The 18,875-nt window shown below is 41.0% G+C and overlaps 1 long non-coding RNA gene across 2 annotated transcripts in view; it reads right to left on the bottom strand.

Annotated features, from left to right (window-relative positions):
* The window catches only part of LOC125699408 (uncharacterized), a 96,914-nt gene that overhangs the window by 23,780 nt on the left and 54,259 nt on the right, over positions 1–18,875 (bottom strand). Inside the window, exon 6 of one of the 2 annotated variants that reach the window (XR_007379545.1) lies at positions 7,582–8,804. The exons of the other annotated variant lie outside the window; for it this stretch is intronic. This is a non-coding gene — a long non-coding RNA (uncharacterized LOC125699408). Of the gene's footprint in view, positions 1–7,581; positions 8,805–18,875 lie in introns of those variants that run through there. 2 annotated transcript variants of the gene reach the window in all.

Below are 18,875 nucleotides of genomic sequence, written 5' to 3'. Positions count from 1 at the left end.
GAGGCCATCTCTGTCATGTTACGGTCTCTTTTTAGAAGGTCTGGAAGAATGCAAAAAGGGCAGAGGAAAAGTTGCTTAACTTTCTTACAAATAAATGTCCCTAACATTTTTACATTTTCCCTTTGGTTCGTATTGGTCACACAGATGAAACAATTGAAAGGAGAAAAGATCACAGCAAAGCACTGAATTTTCTATGCTTTATAGTGCAACTAAAGTTTCCTAATGTATTAGCATGGGAAAGGCACACCCAGTGATAGGAGAGAAGAAGATGGATGGATTTCAGATTCTCGATAGGCTGTTCAGAGGAGAAACTTAAATATCTTTGAGAATCAAGCGCACGCAAAGAAACACACGCAAATTGTCCCTCACACTTTCTGTAAAACAAAGAAAATCCAGATTCTAGCCTTCCATCCATAATTCAACACACATGCAGTATCATTCTGAAAGTTCACTTCATTTCATCTTTCTGGACAGTGGCAAAAGGTGGGGTTTTTTTCTCCCAACACCGTATTTCACAAAAAATGGTAAAGGATATTTACATTAGGTCTCCAAGTATTCACAACACAACTGATTCCACAAATTGCACTGATTCAGCCAAGAAATAAATGCATTATGTTGTGTGTCCAGCCAAAATTGCTCAAAACCTTAAGTCCTGAATATACAAATCCTCTATGGCAAAAGTGCAACCAAAAAGAATCCATTAAAATCATTTGAAAAATGAAAACTTGAGAAATTTGTATCCATTTGTGAACAATTCCTGAGCACAGAATGAGGCACAATTCATGGAATGAATTATTCTTTGTGAATTATTGGCCCAGTATTATCCTCGTAACCAAGAAGACACATAATTTACATTTCTTTTATAGGCGATAGTAGCTAATTGATGTCCTGGTGTGATATGGAATGAAGCACAGTCATATAAATAAATTGTTTCCTAAATTCTTCACAAAAACACATTAATATCTTAGACACGATGCAATTGTATGCAGTGAACGCTGCTAAGACAGTAATCGTGTCATCAAGAGTTAATTTATTCTCAGCAAGTCCATGTAATGCAGATATTAATCTCCTGGAGCACCCACTGTTGTTCAGGGTTAAAACATTCACAGTCTCTAAAACAAACAAGTCTCTCATACACAGCTGTTCTCGAGTAGCCAAGCAGAGCTGCTGCCTGACGAGCATTAGTCACTTAGCAGCCTTCTTAGAAGGGAGTCGAGCAATGCAGAGCACACAGTGCACGTGAACATGCTTGCATTTCCATACATTGTCCTGCTACCTTACAGTTACTGAGCTATGGGTGCATATAGATTCCTCAAAATTGAGCAGTGTGACTCCTGGCAAGTAGCAGGGCTACCCTGAGGCTCAGAAGAAACACTTTTTAAAGACACTTTATACATAAACGTCAGTTAAACCAAACAAATCACTTCCTAAATCCAACTTCCTTGTCTATTGCCTTAGCTTGCATCGTATGCTCAACGATGGAAAAAATATACAGACCTGACCCAGAGCAAGGATTCTGCAGAGCGGGATGCTGCCACCGCTCGAATAACACCCGCGTGACCCCGGCCACATCCAGTGTGAAAAAGCACGCAGGAACAAAAGCAGCCCCTGAACAGGTGGCCACCACAAGCCCCACATGCCTCCATGCCTTCAGACAAGGCTTGGGTAACCCCACCTGCACCGTGTTTCATGCAGCTGCGCGCAGGGCAGCGGGACCCCTGCATCCCACCCTGCATTCTCCATGCTGGCGCCTCTGGGGAAAGCTGCAAATGAGAAAATTTGATACACTTCCTTTACATGTTTGGTTTTGTTTTTTTCTTTCTTTCTCTCCAGTTGGCTGCCTTTAATATGGGCTCAGCACAACCGCTTTATGATATCTTCATCAGCCACTTGAAAGCTCTGGGTCAGAAGCTTGGAGATTTGAAGGTAGAACTGTGCTAATTGACTGAATGGCCCTTTTGACCACAGTCAATTTCTGCTAATTAGAAAAAAGAATAATTAGCTAATGTTGGTGAAGAACTTTGAAGATGAATAAGCTATGAGAAAAGCACTTGGATTATTAGTAGGGGAAAAAGTTAGATCCCTTTTTAAATCTGTATTTAAGTAGCTCAAAGTGATTTTAAAAGGACCAAATGTAATAGCTAACCACCAGAAGGCTAATACAGTGTCTTTTGGGAAATTACACTTTATATTATACAATTAAGTGTTACACAATTGCTTTAAGAACTCCTCCTTGGAATTTTCCATTTAATTCCGGTCAGCATGCTCTTTCTATGTCATTGAATCCTTCCTACCCACCTAATTTGTACAGGTAAATTATAATTACTCTAAAATAATAATGGCCATGGTTAGACAAGCAAATGCGAGCACGCATCTGAGAAACCCTGTATTATCAAACAGCCTTGTACACATGACTCAAGCACGTTGTTTTCCATTCACCGGATGCACCATCTACTTCCATCCCTTTGCAGAACAGCACTGTAAACACTGTCACAGTGTGGATGCGAGAGGCCACATCCTGAACTGGTTACATCAGCACAGGCCCATTCTTTACGACAGTCTAAGGAGATGATTATGCCACTCAGAAGTGGTGTGAAAACGACAAAGCAAAAGATGAAGCTATCCTTTCTTCTTGCTGAATTCTGGGGGTATGAAACCTCTGTAATAAAGCATGGTGTACACTGTCCAGGAATGAAACATTGCTGGGGCCACAAAGGAGAGTGCTCCTTGGATAGAAACATCCCCTTTTTATTTCCAGCTCCTGTACAAAATTGTGCGGGATGTTCTTACATCACTTGTGCCACCACTATTACAGAGCCTGCTCCCACCTGGGTCAGCTTCCCAGTCCTTCCACTCCGGCTGCATGACCAGAATTCCAGCATGAGTAACACGCTGTACTTCTCCCACAGGCCTATACTTTGGCTTACCAAACCAGCCACTCCTAAGAGACACCTCTGAAGCACAAGGTACACGTTTGCACATATTAACGCACGTTGCTTTTCTCCCCTCCCTTCTAAAACTGCCACTCAGAACTAATTTAGTCCCTGTTAGCTGGAATGATAAATGGAAGATACTTCTGGCAACCTTCATACCTGGTTTCCTCCTTGGCCCCTGCTCTACCTTGTAAAACTCAAGCTGAAACTACCAACCCACCGTCATTACTATTCTATTGCCAAAAACCACCTGCATAGTTTATGTATGTGCTCAAGAGAAGAAAGAAGTGAAAAAAGCTTTGAATCTTTGTGTTGACTCCTATCCTGCTATGTAGGCACACAAGACAAAGCCCTCAGGTCTGGCATACAAAAAAAACCATACAATTTTGTGCAAGAGCAAGCTAAACAAGGCGTCATGACATGAAGAATCAAGCCTTAAGACCTTCTTGGCATCTGAATTCAAGTAAAAGCAAGAGGAACAACACTTCTTTCTGGGACAGTACGCTGGATTGATGTACCATGTTGTGTGGGCTCAGAACCATGAAAGCAGAGCTCCTGTCTGCATCATACATTCATAAGAACTAACTACACTTTTTGGTTAAAAAAGAAAAAAGAAACTGCCTGGCATATCTGGCTCCTGTGTGACCTACTTAGGACTACTGAACTGGTCTTTGAGATGCCTTCTTGAAGTGGAAAGATGAATATGATTATATATTTTTATATGTATGAATATATTTGTGAACATATATATATTCATACACAGTTATCTTTTTTTGTTTGCTTTTTTAAAACAGTGAGTTGTAGGTGAGTTCAGGAACAAATATTTTCAAGCAAAATCTGCCTCAAGCTTTAAACAGATGATTATAACTTTAAAGAAGGTTGACAGTCTGCCAGACAAGGCAAGTCAAATCACAGGGGATCAGCATGAAGGACCTGTTGTTCTCACAAACTCAAAGTTTAGTTTCAAGGAACTGCAACCATGACAAATCATGAGTTTGTGGATGTCAGTACACCAGGGATGGGTCATTCTCATGTACTACTGATCCCTGGGGTACGGAAAGCCTAGAGGGAAGGTACCTGAGTGACATTTTAGCTTTCATGTCAAAAGAGAGGACAGCAAGCTGCCGCACAGTTTGGCTGCGAGGAGCCTGTAAAGCCTCAGCAATTCTGCTGCACATCCTCCCAGCTGCTGGTATGGCTCTGGCAGTGAGCTCATCCAAATGAGTGGGACAAGAATACTGCATCAGGCAAAAACCACTTATTTTACCAAATATCCAAGATTTTCTCTGTGCTTTTTTTCCCCAGCCTTTTCTTTTTTTCTGTTCTGTAGTCATAGCTAGAAATGACACAGGCATAATTTCCTAGCTCAAAAGTATAACAACAAAAGAGTAATACTCCAAACTAGTCTACTAGGAACAAGTCTGTTTCTTAGAAGTAGGAAAAAAGCCTACAAAACATACGAAGCATGTGAATTAACTAGAGCCAATGTCTCCAGAACCACTGAAAGCAAAGGAAGATCCAAGGAAACACTGATATTTATATACCTGGGGTTTTCTATCAGATCTTGCAATGTCACAACAACACATGTCAGTGTCAGCACAGGTCCTGCTGGCAACACCTTGAAAACTGCGTGGAGGTATAGAAAATAAACAGCACTAGCTGTGATTTCCATGATAAAATACGAATGTAAGGAAAGCCTCTTGGGATCCATAATCTGGAATTGTCACGGGATACAGATTGTCTGTCTTTCTGATAAAAGATGTCAGTTCCTTTTCTGGGTTTTAAGCAGAAAGAAGCGCTTGTGATTATTAGGCTGGCTGTGTACCACGAGGGCTGTCGACAGAATCACTACACACAGTGGATATGTCCACTTTACCTATCAACGTTCCTAAAATTTCTGTATCAAAGGAACACCGCAGACCAGACTGAACCATAGAAAACCCCAGCTTTAGAACTTCTAATTTCGCTCAGCACACGCACTGGAAGGCTGAAATTTCCCGCTAGCCATACTGATCAAAAAGCTTCAACTAGGTTAACCCACATTAAGCACTCGTAGTTTTATAAAGCAGCTGATTAATTAATCTTGATGAAAGATTGGGTTGCTGTTGCCGTTTTGCAGAGCTGGGAGCTCACTCTGTGAGGTGCACGATGCTACGTCAGGAAAGGCTGTGTGCCCTGAGCCAGCACAGTCAGCTCCTCTGCGGGAAGCACTGCCAGGCTGTCAGAAGGGGAGCCCAGGCTGCAGAGTGCTGCCTTTAAAACTAATTAAGAAGAAATGCATTCCACACTGAGAATTATTATACTCAAGTACCATTTAATACTCCAAAGAAGGCCAAAGACTAAAATATTGACCTTCCCGCTGCCAGCATCAGTTCTGCTGCCAGCCCAGTGAACAGAGAAGTAAATCCTACACAAAACAGGCCTGTTGCTCAATGTTAATTTTCAAGTGTAGGAATGAAAAATGTTTTTCCAAGTGCCAGTAATAAAACAGAGCTCTCTGAAAATGAATCTCTGGGCTGAATCAGCAGCAGTTTTGTACCCCACAGCCTGGCTGGCGAAAGCTCCTGGCTGGCACAGCACCAGCACATCCCTACTAAAGAAGGCTAATAGGACTGTGTTGTTTGGAGACATCACTCCAAAGCTTGAGATGACTTCTCCAAGTGCTGGAAGCAAATGAATCTAAATGACAATGTTCTCCTAATATCAGATATCCTGCTAAAACAAAGCAAAATGGATAGCAAACGTGCTCTTGTTTGCCCAACTGCAACGGCATAGCTCTCAGCCACTCCACTCCCCAGATTTCCTAATGCCCTCAGACCAGTATAAACTGGCTTGCTCTCCAGTTTCTCACACAAAACCAAGTGCATGTCCACACACTAAAGCCCAGCCCGTCTCACACAGGCCAGGTGAGTCATCCATATCCACACCAGCTTCATGTGCATCACTACCCAGGGACATGACTGCTTTCCCTCGGCATTGGTTCTGACCCATAGCAACTCTGCTCACATCACAGCAGAGCTATACATGGCTATCCACGAGAAGCTGCTTTTATCCCTCAGAACCACAGCTGCAAGCCTGAAAGTGTGGATTTCTTCAAGAAATGCTTCCAGAACACCATTTCCACCCACACTGCTGCTCGTGACTCACATACATTTCACTACCAAGTGTGGGAGAAGTGCCTCAGCCCGGCCCGTTCATGCTGCACTCCTCCTGCAGTGCTCTGCTGCACCAGCAGTCAGCACAGAGCCCACGTTTGCCCTGACACACACAGCCCTACAGGCCGTCACACAGCAACATGCTCAGCCAAAAACTCTTCCTCATTCTCATTATGTCTTGAACAGTCATCCACAAAAAGACAAAATACCCAGTTTGTAACAATCATCTGCCTCTCACTGCAGATTGCCAATGAGAGGACGAAAAGAGAAAGGAAACTCAAACACAAATGGAGACTTGCTGACACAAAAGAAAAGAAATCCCTTTCATGGGCAAGAAGAAGAGTTGGAGCTTGTGAAAATGTGAGTGTTGCTGACAGCTTTGGCTTACAAGCCATGCCAATGCTGTCAACACACATCACAGATACAATCACGGATCAATATTCGTGATATTTCGTGAGCTGTGTCCTCTTCTCTCTTTCCTGCATCTCCACCCACTTCTGAACTTTCCTCTCACCCCTTCCCTAGAGCACACCTGCTCAAAGCCCAGCATGTAATCTGTGTTGATGAGCAAGTAATTTTATTAATCAACCCAGGAAGCTGGGGAGTGCAACATTTCTCAGGCAATTTCCTTCACCAGATCTCTGCCTTTCAGCTGATTTTCTGTATGTTGTGATGTCAAATGAGTACTGAGAAACACAGTGAAGGGACAAGTCAACCTCAATGGAGAGTGGATGTGTCTTGTGCAAAGCAGACAGCTCCCAACAGTTACATTTAAACCACTGAAGTAGAAATACTCTTTCATTTACTTCAGAGGACTTAGGATCAAATCTGTAGGCTTCAGTAACTCTGCAATGTTAAAAAACTCAGTTTTGCAGAATCAGTGACTGAACTATCAATCACAGAACCATAGAACACTGTGATGTCCGCTCCCACTTTGTTATTTATCCAAGTTTGATAAAAATATCATATCACATCACGTCTTTTTTCTTGTTTGTTTTTCTTTTTTTTTTTTTCCAACATAGAATGTGATTATGCCAAAAGGGCAAATGGCCAGTTTAGCTGACTTGAGCCTTTGATCCTCATGAGTTACATGTCTCTTCAGCAAGGTTCTCATTTGAAGTGCTTTCAGCACCTGATTTATTAACAGTCGGGTGGAGTTAGGCTGTTTTGCAATTCCTGAGAAGCTGATAATAAATCTGATGTTCGTATCGCAGGTGGTGCTGATATTTTAGCTGGATTGCAAAAAAAGTTCGTAAACTGAAACAAATGTTCCAATATTGATGCCTCCATCCTGGAGTCCAGAAAGCAGCTTGCGAAGGCTGCTCTGATGGACATTCTGCCTTTCAGAGATTTCCTCTCTGATTACACTACAATTCAATCTTTCAAATGTCTTCCCTTCATATAATACTCATAAATTTTATTTTAATAAAAATAAGTGTCTAAAAGGCATAAACAAAAAAAAAAAAAAAAAAATCCAAAAAAAACCCCTTAATTCTTCTTTCAAACCTTTAGCACATTTTGTTTAAACCAGATGTTTCCTCGACTTGCCATTGCGATGAAAGGAAACCCAATATCCCCTCTGCTTTCCAGCGCAGAGCTGCAGAAACAAGGAATGACAGAGGAAGAGCAAGAACCATCTTAACTGGGAGGTGATTATTACAGCTATAAGAGAGGGAGTGAGGACACATGCTGATGGTGGGAGCTCATGTATTTGAACATTCCTACTACCTTTTTTCTCACAGTCTAACATAATTGTAGACTGCATCAGTGTGATTCAATACCCAGCTGAAACAAAGTCAAATAAACCCCACCCACCTGTTAGGCAACATTCTGCAAATCCCGTATTAATGTCACGTTCCTAATTATATTTCACTTCTCTTGTTACATTTTTGCTATGATCCTGTCTTCATTGAAAGCAGCTTTCATCTTAACCACAGTTTTTTCCTTTCTCATCTCTCCATTTACCCACCCCAACCACCATTCATTACACACAACCAGCTCATAGTTCCAATTTTCATGGATAATCTTCCTCCCAGACCATTTACAGCACAATATTAATTATTTGTTTTCTTTTGGGTTGACTCGTCCTTCACTCTCTCAAGCTGCACTTAGTTTATAAAGCCACCAGAAATGGTGTGATACACTTAATCAAGAGCTGGAACAAAGCAAAAACATCCTTCTGCTTCTTCTACAAATTGCCATGCTGTCTTTAATGTGAAAGTAACATCAGGCAAAAAAGACAATGTATATTATCAATAAATATTTCATTCCTTTAACCAGATGTCTCCTACTCAATCACACAAACACTGGATCCTCCACATATCCAGCTGCCCGGTCCGCAAAGGACCCAAGCCTGTGCTTTAAATTACGCAGCTACTACAAGGATCTCATCTATAAACAAGTCAGGCACTTATTAGAAAAAGGTTGACAGTCCTTCAGTACACATTTCAACAGAATCTTTCTCTTTTGGGGCACTGGTGATTTCCTTCTTCAGCATCAACGTGCTTTTATTTTGAGAGTAAATAAAGCACAAACACAAAAGCAGGAGGCACGACTGACCAGAATCACCACTTCTGTTGAAGAAGCAGAGTCCCTGTTTCCAACTTTTCGCACTCTTCCCTCCAGTCTTTGTCCCACTCTGTGCTCAAGGAATCAGAGAAAAGTTACTTTTTTTTCTTTCTTCTTTTTCTGCATAAACAGTGCTGCGTGGATGTGCCTGTAATGTGAAACACAACCTTTGTTATGAAGGCATGGGATCATTTTCTGAGCACAATGCTTAAATGGAAAATAGAGCGCTTGGGAAAGCCGGTCCAAATTCCCTTTCTCGGTCATAGCCTGCTGATGTACAATTCAGACCGAAGGAGAGGAGACCTTCTCCTGCTCCATGGCCATAAATCTTTTCTCAGCGTTGCTGGAAAGGGCTCTGTGGCTTACATAGGTGAGACAGCTGTGAGGAAATACAGGGGATTTGCTATGGGAGAGCTTGTCTGGTTTCCTGCCTGCAAAAAGATAAGACTTCAAGCTGATGGGCATCTCACTGCACAGATGGCAATGAAACCATTATGTGCTCCTTGCACGCTCATCTCTGCTGTGCCAGAAACACAGGAAGAGATACAATCAACCAGTACGTGACCTCTTACATTTATTTGTCCTAAATCTTTTTCATTTTGGTTTGGTTTTGCTTTGGTAGCTAACCCCGTCTCCATGGGTAGTTAAGATACTGAAGGCATATCCTAATGTTGAGCTCTTCTCTTCTTAGCACTAAGCCATAGCTAAACCTCTTCTTTCCACTTTGCAAAGCTCCATGTAGTTGAGGGTTTGAGAAATCTTAAATCTTATTCTCAGTAATCACTAATGGGTTCCAGGCTAAGAATGTCAGCCTCACTGATTTGGCAAAAATTTTACCTTACACCAGCGATTTCCTTCCCAGCTGTCATCATCTTGTTACCCAGAAGCTGCATTAATCTATTATAGCTGATTTCAGAAGCAGATAATTTGTGCCTCTGTATCGACGCCCAGATGCCAAAATAAGGCCAAAGCGTTCCCAATGAGTAAACCCTGCTTGCATCTGCAAATCTGTGACCAACCAGCCCTTCCAGAACGTGTTAGTACAGCCCCTGACCTGCTGTGACTGGCACCAACCTTTCATAGCTGCAAGGGACCAAGATTGTAGGCAAAGATTATTCAGATAAACATGTCCTGGCTTCAATCCGAACACAGCTGTAGGGACGTGACACAGAGTTACAAAGGCACCAGTCTCCTTCCCTCAGCTCTCCTGTGCAAGAAAGCCTCTGGAGACTGGCTTGCTCTGGCTTCAGGAAGGATTTGCACCAACAGCAACAGAGCCAGCAATCCACCATGAAAACGTACACCTCCTCTACAACCTGTACGCCTGTGATTGTGCAAATGCAGACCCTGGAATATAATATAGGTGATTTACCACTTCCCATGCTTTGCAATCCAGCTGGGAGCAGGAAGGCAGCTTTGGCTGAAATTGCAGCTGAATTCACAAACTCCAAATTTTTTTTTTTTTTTTTAAAGGGATCCATAGTTACACAATTTTCCCTGTTTTGTTAACAGTTGTAAAGAGAGGTGGCAATGCTTGGAAAGTGTTTGAGAGCTGACATGACAGAATGCAACAGCTTTTCTGTGTCTCAGTGGTCGACTGTGTAAATTAGTAGCTAGTCCATTTTACAAATGTATATTATTTACCCAGCAGATGCTGTTACGGTCTCTAGTGTAAATTCATAATTAGACTACGTACTGCTTTGTGAAAATCCTTTAATAACAAAGGTGCCACTGGGTGCTGAAATAATTAAATCAACCCAATTGAAACAACACTAGTTCGCCGCTTCGACTCGGGTGATATAATATTACACATTCCTGTAAAAACAGCCAGAGAAATCGAGAATGATCAGCTACAAACATCAGATACAAGGGATAATGTTACCCGTTCAGTAGCCTTCAGTTTGGCATGAGTCTAGTGTCACAGTTGAAAAAGTTGCAGCCAACATACCAACAGCACAGACAAAGAACAGATGATCCATCTCCTCTGCCATCTATCATGTGCAGCATTGCCAACTCCAGGGCTTTACCAGCACTGACATTTAAAACAAAGTATGTGTCAACCATATTAAATAATATACCAAGCTGTGTGTTATTAAGTGTGGGGTAATTTGACCACAGCAATTAAACTGAGATTAAAGAATGATAAAGGCAACGTTATACGCGCTGTTCAGTGGGGTTTTTGGAACATATGGAGTCCTGAATATTTCCAAGTGTGAAAGCCACATCAGATATTAAGGCGCACGTCAGTCATAATCAACATCCTCCTTCTGCACCCTCCCTCCTCCCCTTCCCCCCCGTGAGATGGTGCTTTCACACGGCGATAGCATTTATTCTGCACATATTCAACAAAGGAGATGTCTTCTGACTCGAGGCTCCAGGCTGCAGCCCAAGGGATGTGTTTGCAAAGCAATAGTTTAACATGGTAGCACGCTAAAAACACACAATTTGTCAGACTCTTTTGCAAGGCAAGCAGTGAGCAGGCAAGGCACAGTCACTATGCACACAAGGCCACATGCTCACGGGCAAACAGTTCATTTTCAGGCCTGGTGAAATAACAACATCCTCCTTCTCAAAAAGCTTTCTGATTGGAGTCTAATGGGGATTTTGCACATAGCCATCTTTTCTGCACACATGAAAGTGAGTGCATTCTGTCCAGTTCAGGCCAGTCAAATCCATAGAAAGCTAAAACGTAAAGGGCACAAGGCAGCTCATCAGCAATCTGCTCTCACACCGTGTCTGCAGGCATTTCCCCTTCCAACAGGGCAGCCAGACAGAGAAGCAGTCAAGACCCCAGGTCTACAACAGCCAACAAAGGGGGCTTTGGAAAATCAGAGCTGGAATTTCCTATCTGCAGTCATATTCCTGGAAGTATTTTATTATTTAGAAGAAAAGACAAACTTATCATTCAAGGTGAGCTCGCATTCCTCAATTACACAGTTACCAATCATGCTGTGAATACGCTCTCAGATAAGCGGGGGGACAGACTTGCTTAGCAACTGCAGTAAGTGTGGGTCAATTATAACACACCTATCAAATAAAAATCCTAATAAAACGATTGAAGCTCATAATCCATTTATAAACAATGTCTCTTACAGTGATCCTGATGGAGAGCCACCACAGCACTCCCCATAGATATCGTAGCCTTCCTTCTTTAATATTTCCAGCTGGCTGCCTCTGGGACATCTTTGAAATTTTCAGGTAAACAACGCTTCTCTAATATTTGCTCATCTCAAACCTGAACGATTCTGGCATAGGAAACAGAGGCTTTTAAATATCCATCTGTAGTTTAAAAGCCAACTTTCCCTGAAAAAAATATCTGGAAGAGTAAATAAAATTTTAAAAATAACCACAGCACAAAAGGAAAACAAAGCGAAACATACATGCAAAGGAACAAGTAGACTGAAAGATCCTCAATTTGGAAATGTCTGAAGGATTTTAAAATATTCCCAGAACTCAAGGAATCAACAAATAATATAATGATAAAAATATCATCCCGAAAATTACTGAGATGTGAAACATTCCACTATTGCTAAAAAAAAACCAAAAAAACAGGCAGCATGCTCAGATCTGATAGGATGCTGACATTGCTAACAATGTAAACTGCTTACCTACTATTTGAAGGCTTTTATGCATATGAAAAAGCAGGCAATTCTTGCATACCTTTCCCTACTTGCTTATCTGTAAGCACATAAGTAGTTCCATTGCAATCAGTGAGGCTGCTCAGATTCTTAAAGCTAAGCACAAGTTTTATTCAAAAGGAAAAAGAGAAAGGAAAGGAAAAAATGAAGCTTACTGAAATGCGGAAGTTAGACCTGCTGCAGTGAACCTTTGGGATCACTGTTTGTCACTGTTTCAAAACGTTAATAAAACTATTAAAATTATAGATCTGTATGCCATCATATCCTTATCCAATGTACAACACAAAATGCCTTTGCTTTCCATCTTTTGTTAATCTCATTGCCTTCAGTGTAATGCTAATAAAGTTCTTTGTCTAATGATGTCCATTTAATCTCCTGAATTCAATTTCTATTCTCTGGATCTCTGAATACAACCCCAGTACTGCACACCATTCTACTATCCCTGAACGAGATTTCCAACACCCTAATGCACTGGAAGAGGAGCCTAATGCACAGCAACACGTATTTACCTCTAGTGAAGACTCAACCATTGTAAGAGGAGAGCACATAGGCCAAAGCCCTGTGGACACAGAAATTGCTGCAGTCTGAGTCCAACATCAGACAACTTTCTATTCTGAAAGTTCCTTCTTGGCATAGCCTGATTCTACAGCGCTACAATCAGTGTTACCAGTAAGATACCAGTTGTTACATCTTCTTAAAAGGAAACACAGATGGAAGAAACGGTCTCAGAAGCAGCCTCACCTTCACCCAGGAGAATGTCCAACACCTCCATGGATGTCGGAGCCCTATTGCTGGGGCTCAGCCTGCAGCATCAGGGCCACTGCAGGGCCACAAAGGCCAAGACAGCAAGGACGTATTATGGGGTATCAGCCACCTGCCCATCTTTCAAGATCAGGGCAGCGATTTTTATTCTGCTCCATTTCAAACTATTTGTCCACCCTTGCTGTCTGCCTCCAGCACCTGTATGAGCCCATACTTTTTACTGTTGCTGTTCCTATGCCGTGGCCCATGAGAATCAAGTAGAATATAGGAAAATAAATCCAAATTTAAAATACTGCACTCAAAAAAATATTCTCTCAACTGTAATAACAATTGCCAAATCTCACTGCACCTTCTTTTTAATAACTGAGCTATAAACCCCTCAATAATGAGGCTTGTAATGGAAAAGTTGGGCCTCCCTTTACTGCTGCGGCCTGAACTTGCTTCTATAATCAGCTATTTTTATCAGTTACTTCATTCCACCTTAGAGAAATGACCGCTGGCAGAACAAGTCGTGTTTCATTACAGACACTCCAGTGTGATCCTTTCACTAAGATCCAGACGAAAGAAAGCAAGAGAAAGAAAGAGCAAAACGATGAGAGGTTCGGAGGGAAGAGAGATGTACCTCACTGCTTCCCTGAGAAAGGCACCAGTTTCCGTTCAGAGCCCACATGATTCCATACCCAAACAGCACCTCACTACCAGCAGCCAGCCTTTTCCTGAAAGGCCTTTAAGAAATACAGGGTGATATGCAAAACAGAAATAACTTATACCTATTTTCCTCCCTCAAAACTAACATCTCCAAAGGTTTATTAACAAAATGCCATTAACAAGCATTATCCTGCAGGTGCAACCTCCCTATCCTTACTGTAGTCAGTAAAAACCGGAGCCCTTTCTACAAAAATCTTGTGTTTCAACAAGCACTTTCACTTCACAGCAACACAATGGTATTGCTCAACAGCGAGATACAATGAAGAGAACCCACAAAACACTTCCAATAGGCTGTATGACTAATTATTGAAATGTGCAGACATAATCCTTCAGCCTTGAAAAAGTGCAAGTATTTGTAAATATAATTATGAAGGGCACATGGTTTCAACATGATGACAAACAATATTAAACTTGCAAAAGGAAGGAGATTCAAAGAGGGTTTTTTCCCACACACAGAAGTTGTACATTGTTTTCCTTGCTAGCATCCCAAGTAGCATCGTGCATATGCAGTTAATCATGTCTTTGCTTATATACACACATTACAATTACATTTGAGTTTTCCAAACTCTTGCTTGTTTAAATGAGAACCATAATGCTGTCCAAAGGACAGAGCCAAAGCTCTCCTGCAAGGAGAGAAAACACAAATCCCATGCAACTTTTTTCAGCTACAACGTGGGAAGGCATTAATTATACAGCTTTATAACCTCAATCCCTCAAAAAAACTTTCTAACCCTGTTCCTTCAAAAAATTCAGAATTTAGTCCACATGCCCCTCAAAATACTTAGAAATCCTAAAATCTTTCTTGATCCTTTACTGCAGGGAGTTTCCTCCTGACTTGAACAGAGCCAACGTAACAGACACAAAGCAAATTCTGTCCTTGGTCTTTGTGTACTGATTGCAACACACTGATTCCAATTTTCAGTGACCAAAAGCTAGCAAGATTCACGTCTCTTAAAGACAAGCACTCATCTTTCTCAGTGCTTCCTCATTACGCTTTTGTAGCCCAAAGGTGCTGGGAACATAGGGAAGAACAGCAAAGGGATGTGAAGTAAAAATGAGGTGGCCATTTTATACATTCACTCTCTATCATACTCCCTGCTCCACTTCTCATACTCTCAGGAAAGACCTCAAGAAAGATTCCTGCCAGGAAACATGCCTTCATAAGAGGAGAATGAACTTCTCACACACTCATGCTGACAGGACATATATCACAGTGCTGATCTGGTCCAGGTAATAACAAACTAACTAACTAAGAAAGAAAAAATAACAGGAACACATCTCCCCCTCCCCCTCCCCCCCAAGAAACGGAGTAAATTAATGATACAAGAAGGGCTATGCAGCCCCATTAATAAAGGGTGAAGGTGAGCCACTGTCCCAGCTTTGCAGTATGAGCATCATACCCTTGGCTACAAGGCAAATATAGCACAGGCATATTCTGGGGTAAGAGCAATAAAGCAAGAGAGTAGAATAGCATCACTCTTAGTTTTTGTGGTTACAGAACAAGTATGAGAGCCTTCATAAAACTGCATGATTTTATTAAGCAGAAAAAAAAATCTCTATGTTGATGCAGAAGAGCAATCCCTGCAAGTGAGTGAAGTAGAGCTCCACCTTATTCTTTTTTACCTTCTTTTTGGTTTTTTTTTATGGTTTTAATTTGCTCGTTCTTTATGTTCGTTGGCACCACTGCTAAAATGTATCTTTACAACCTATTGTCTTCGGTAAGATTATATCAATAGCTCCAGATGGACCACTTTTAAAAATAAATTCTGATTTCCCTTATCACTGACAGGAATCACATTTACATATTCTCCTGGTGGAACTGATAATGCAGCAGATGATTAATGCGCCTCGATGTACTGATACCTGTAGACTGTTTGATCAATGTCTCGCAAAGGCAAGTGTCTTTCATTCAGTACACTCAGAGTCCAGAAACACCCTGTGATTAATGTAACTAAATGTTTGGGGTCAGTTGAAGCTATAGTTCCTGTTCCTGATTCAATATCAAACTAAAGATAGGTCACAAGAGAGTGGATTAGTCATGTGAAGAAAAAGTCTGAGCGTGCAACTTCAAACTACCTCCTTAAGGAAAGCTAGCAAAGAGTTCTAGCATTTTTTACTTACTACTGCAGTCATCTGTACCATTTTTCACCTTGCTGTTAAACAGCACAGCCCAACACGCTATGCCTTTTAATGCCAGGATATTACCAGAATAAAAACCAGCGGGTTTGATTCGGTCTCTGTCACTGAAGTTTGGATTTATTCAGATTTATTTATGGCAGTTAGTGAACCATGAAAATCCAAGTCTCTGAAGTTATTCCCCAAAAAAAGTGCTACTCGGTGTCAGAAGATAACAAAATGTCTAATGAATACTAGACCTTTCACTAGTTGTACTTGGTCAGCTGATGTAAAGCTGTTTTGGCCTGCTCTTACAACAGCTGTTTGCTGGCTCATTAGAAATGGAAGATGTAAGAAGCACGGGGACTTGCTGAAGGATGGCTTTGCCTTCCACTCATATTTTTTTATTCTTCTCAAATGCGTAGGATTAAAGCCATGCAGCCAAAAGGGGGGGGGGGGGAGGGGGGGAAAAGTCACCTCTTGCCACTGTGATGGTTTTCCTGTCTTCACCTCATTCCTATCATACTCTGACTAGAAGGCATGGAAGCAGGCCAAGGAAAGAGACTTGGTGAATTCCATCAGCTAGCTCCCTAGCAGGGAACTTGGTTGCCTTAGATTGCCTCCATATACACAGATGACATGCCTCATCTCTCCATTCTACAGGACAAGTGTTCTCTGAATTGTCTGTACCAGCTATAGAAGGCATGTAGACACTTCAGTGCCCATAACAGTCCCAGGAGAAAAGCTGTTGAAGCACAGATGAGGAAATACATCATTCAGGAATTGCTGCTTCTTTTCACATGTCCTCAGAAGTTCCACAGCAAACCCTATGTCTCAAATGCAAATCTCTGTCAGTAAAGCCCAACTTGCTTCCTGCTGAAATTCCCACCCGATGAGGGCTTCACCTGCTTACTCTCTCTTTTGAGCAGCTCACAGGTTTACATTTTGTATGAAAGACAACGACAATCCTGGCACCAAGTTTACTCTAACTGTAACTGTGAACTGTAATGCTTCAGGAAAGCAAGCATTTCTGAGTCCACATCTTAGAACCCCAGTGAAGCGATGCACAGGTCTTTATTACCCTCTTTTTCTAATGTTTTCCTTAAACACAGCTTAATATGCCACTTCATAATTACACTGCGGACTTAAAGCACTATAACTGACGACAGCTTTCAACTTAAAGAAACTATTAGAGGCTCTAAGATTGCATTTATTATTCAGGAAATACCAAAGACTAATAGAGGTATCCTTAATAAGAATGTAGCAGCAAAAGTTAATGCACGAAAAATAACTATTGCAAAAAGTATTATCAATAATTTCAGAAATAATGTACATGCATAATGAATGAATTTTGCCCAGGGGTAATAGCTTCTTGCATCTTGGCCTGATTTAGTATGGAGAAACTCTGCATTATAATGAAAGGCAGAATTATCACACAGTGTAACTGCTAGCTTTATCACTGCTCGGTAGGATCCTAAAACTGTCATCAAAATGTTAAAATTACACTCACTTAAATGATCTCTATAATACAAAACTACGTGCATGTGGATTTATTGCCCTTAAAATAATGTGAACAACTTTACCATCGCTGGTTTGTAAAACGTTAATTATTTTGCTGAAGAGATGTATCAGAATGAAACAAGAAGGCACTTTAAGAGAGCGCCTAGGTTTGGGGAAGAGACAACACCAAATTTGCTGCCTTGATTTTGAGCACTGTATGAAATATTTCTCATTATAAAGGTTTGTTTTTTCCTGTTTAATTTTTCCAGTATTTTTGTAAATAACACCAGCTTGGGCTACTAAAGCATAAAGGGTTTTTCATTTCTGAGAGCTAGATTTGATTTGTTGGCTTTTTTAAATGCCACAGTAAGAAGTGAAACGTGAATTTCTTGCTTTGGGAAGAGGTTGAAGTTATACAGTGCAATTGATCCCTGAGGAACGAGTTAAGAACACCACTCTCTTTAAGAGTGATTCTGTCTGAACAAACCCAAATCAAATGGAATAATAAAAGGGTGCTGCTTTATAGACAGAATAAACATACTGGGAGCACAAGTGAATGTTATGTACACACTGTTACACTTAAGTTTAGTATAAATAATATATGCCGAGCACAAACAATTACATCTCTAGTGAGGCTCCGCTACCGTGTTAGAGATTTTATTGCACACGGCCAGTATACCTGCTTTCCATCATCAAATAGCATTGCATTGGACACAATGGAAGTCCTACTAATACACAATATAGGCGTGTTTTAAATTATGTGAGCCCAGAGTGGATTACATCAAATACCAATACTGTGATGTTCATCACAACCCTTCTCCTTACACTTCACAGATTTCACCAACATTATTTAATTAAAACTATTTGGTACAAAGAGCAAATCTAACCTGGTCCTAACTGGAGAGACTTCAGTGTTGTCTTTTAGGGTTCTGATCCTGCAAGGATCCCCCTACTCTTCCACATTCATTTTAAGGTCTTTGGTTTAAAAAACAAAGATTTTCATAACTCATAACTCAATAAACACAATTGGCTGCAGAGACAAAGAGCAGAACAGAAATAACTGCTCACACTAAGTGCATTCCACTGTCTTTTGTGTTAATAAAATTAAGTAGCTTTATAATGCTCACAAACCTACAATGCAATACCGAAATGTTCCTGTAAAACTCAGGTACAGGGTACCTGACCCACAGGCCACAAGGATCTCTAGTTTTTCCAATCAATCTCAAATAGTTTTCACCTCTCTGCCTTGTTTCTATAGAACCAGAGCTGCTGCAAATCCACGAATAGGTTGTAAATGATCCTCAACTCCATCCTAATCCAAACAGGATTCATCTAATATCCTCTTATAGGAAATATTTCAGCACCAAAACAAAAACAGTTCTGCTGCAACTCGTTACATTTTTGTTTCATTTTTAAACAAAATGCTCAATTCTGCAAAACCCAACTACATTTCTCTTAAAATCAAAGAAAAAAAAAAAAAGATAAGCATCTCCGCT

The sequence above is a fragment of the Lagopus muta genome, chromosome 12 (assembly GCF_023343835.1).
Source record: "Lagopus muta isolate bLagMut1 chromosome 12, bLagMut1 primary, whole genome shotgun sequence".
Taxonomy (NCBI): domain Eukaryota; kingdom Metazoa; phylum Chordata; class Aves; order Galliformes; family Phasianidae; genus Lagopus; species Lagopus muta.
This window is presented reverse-complemented; position numbering and strand designations above follow the sequence as displayed.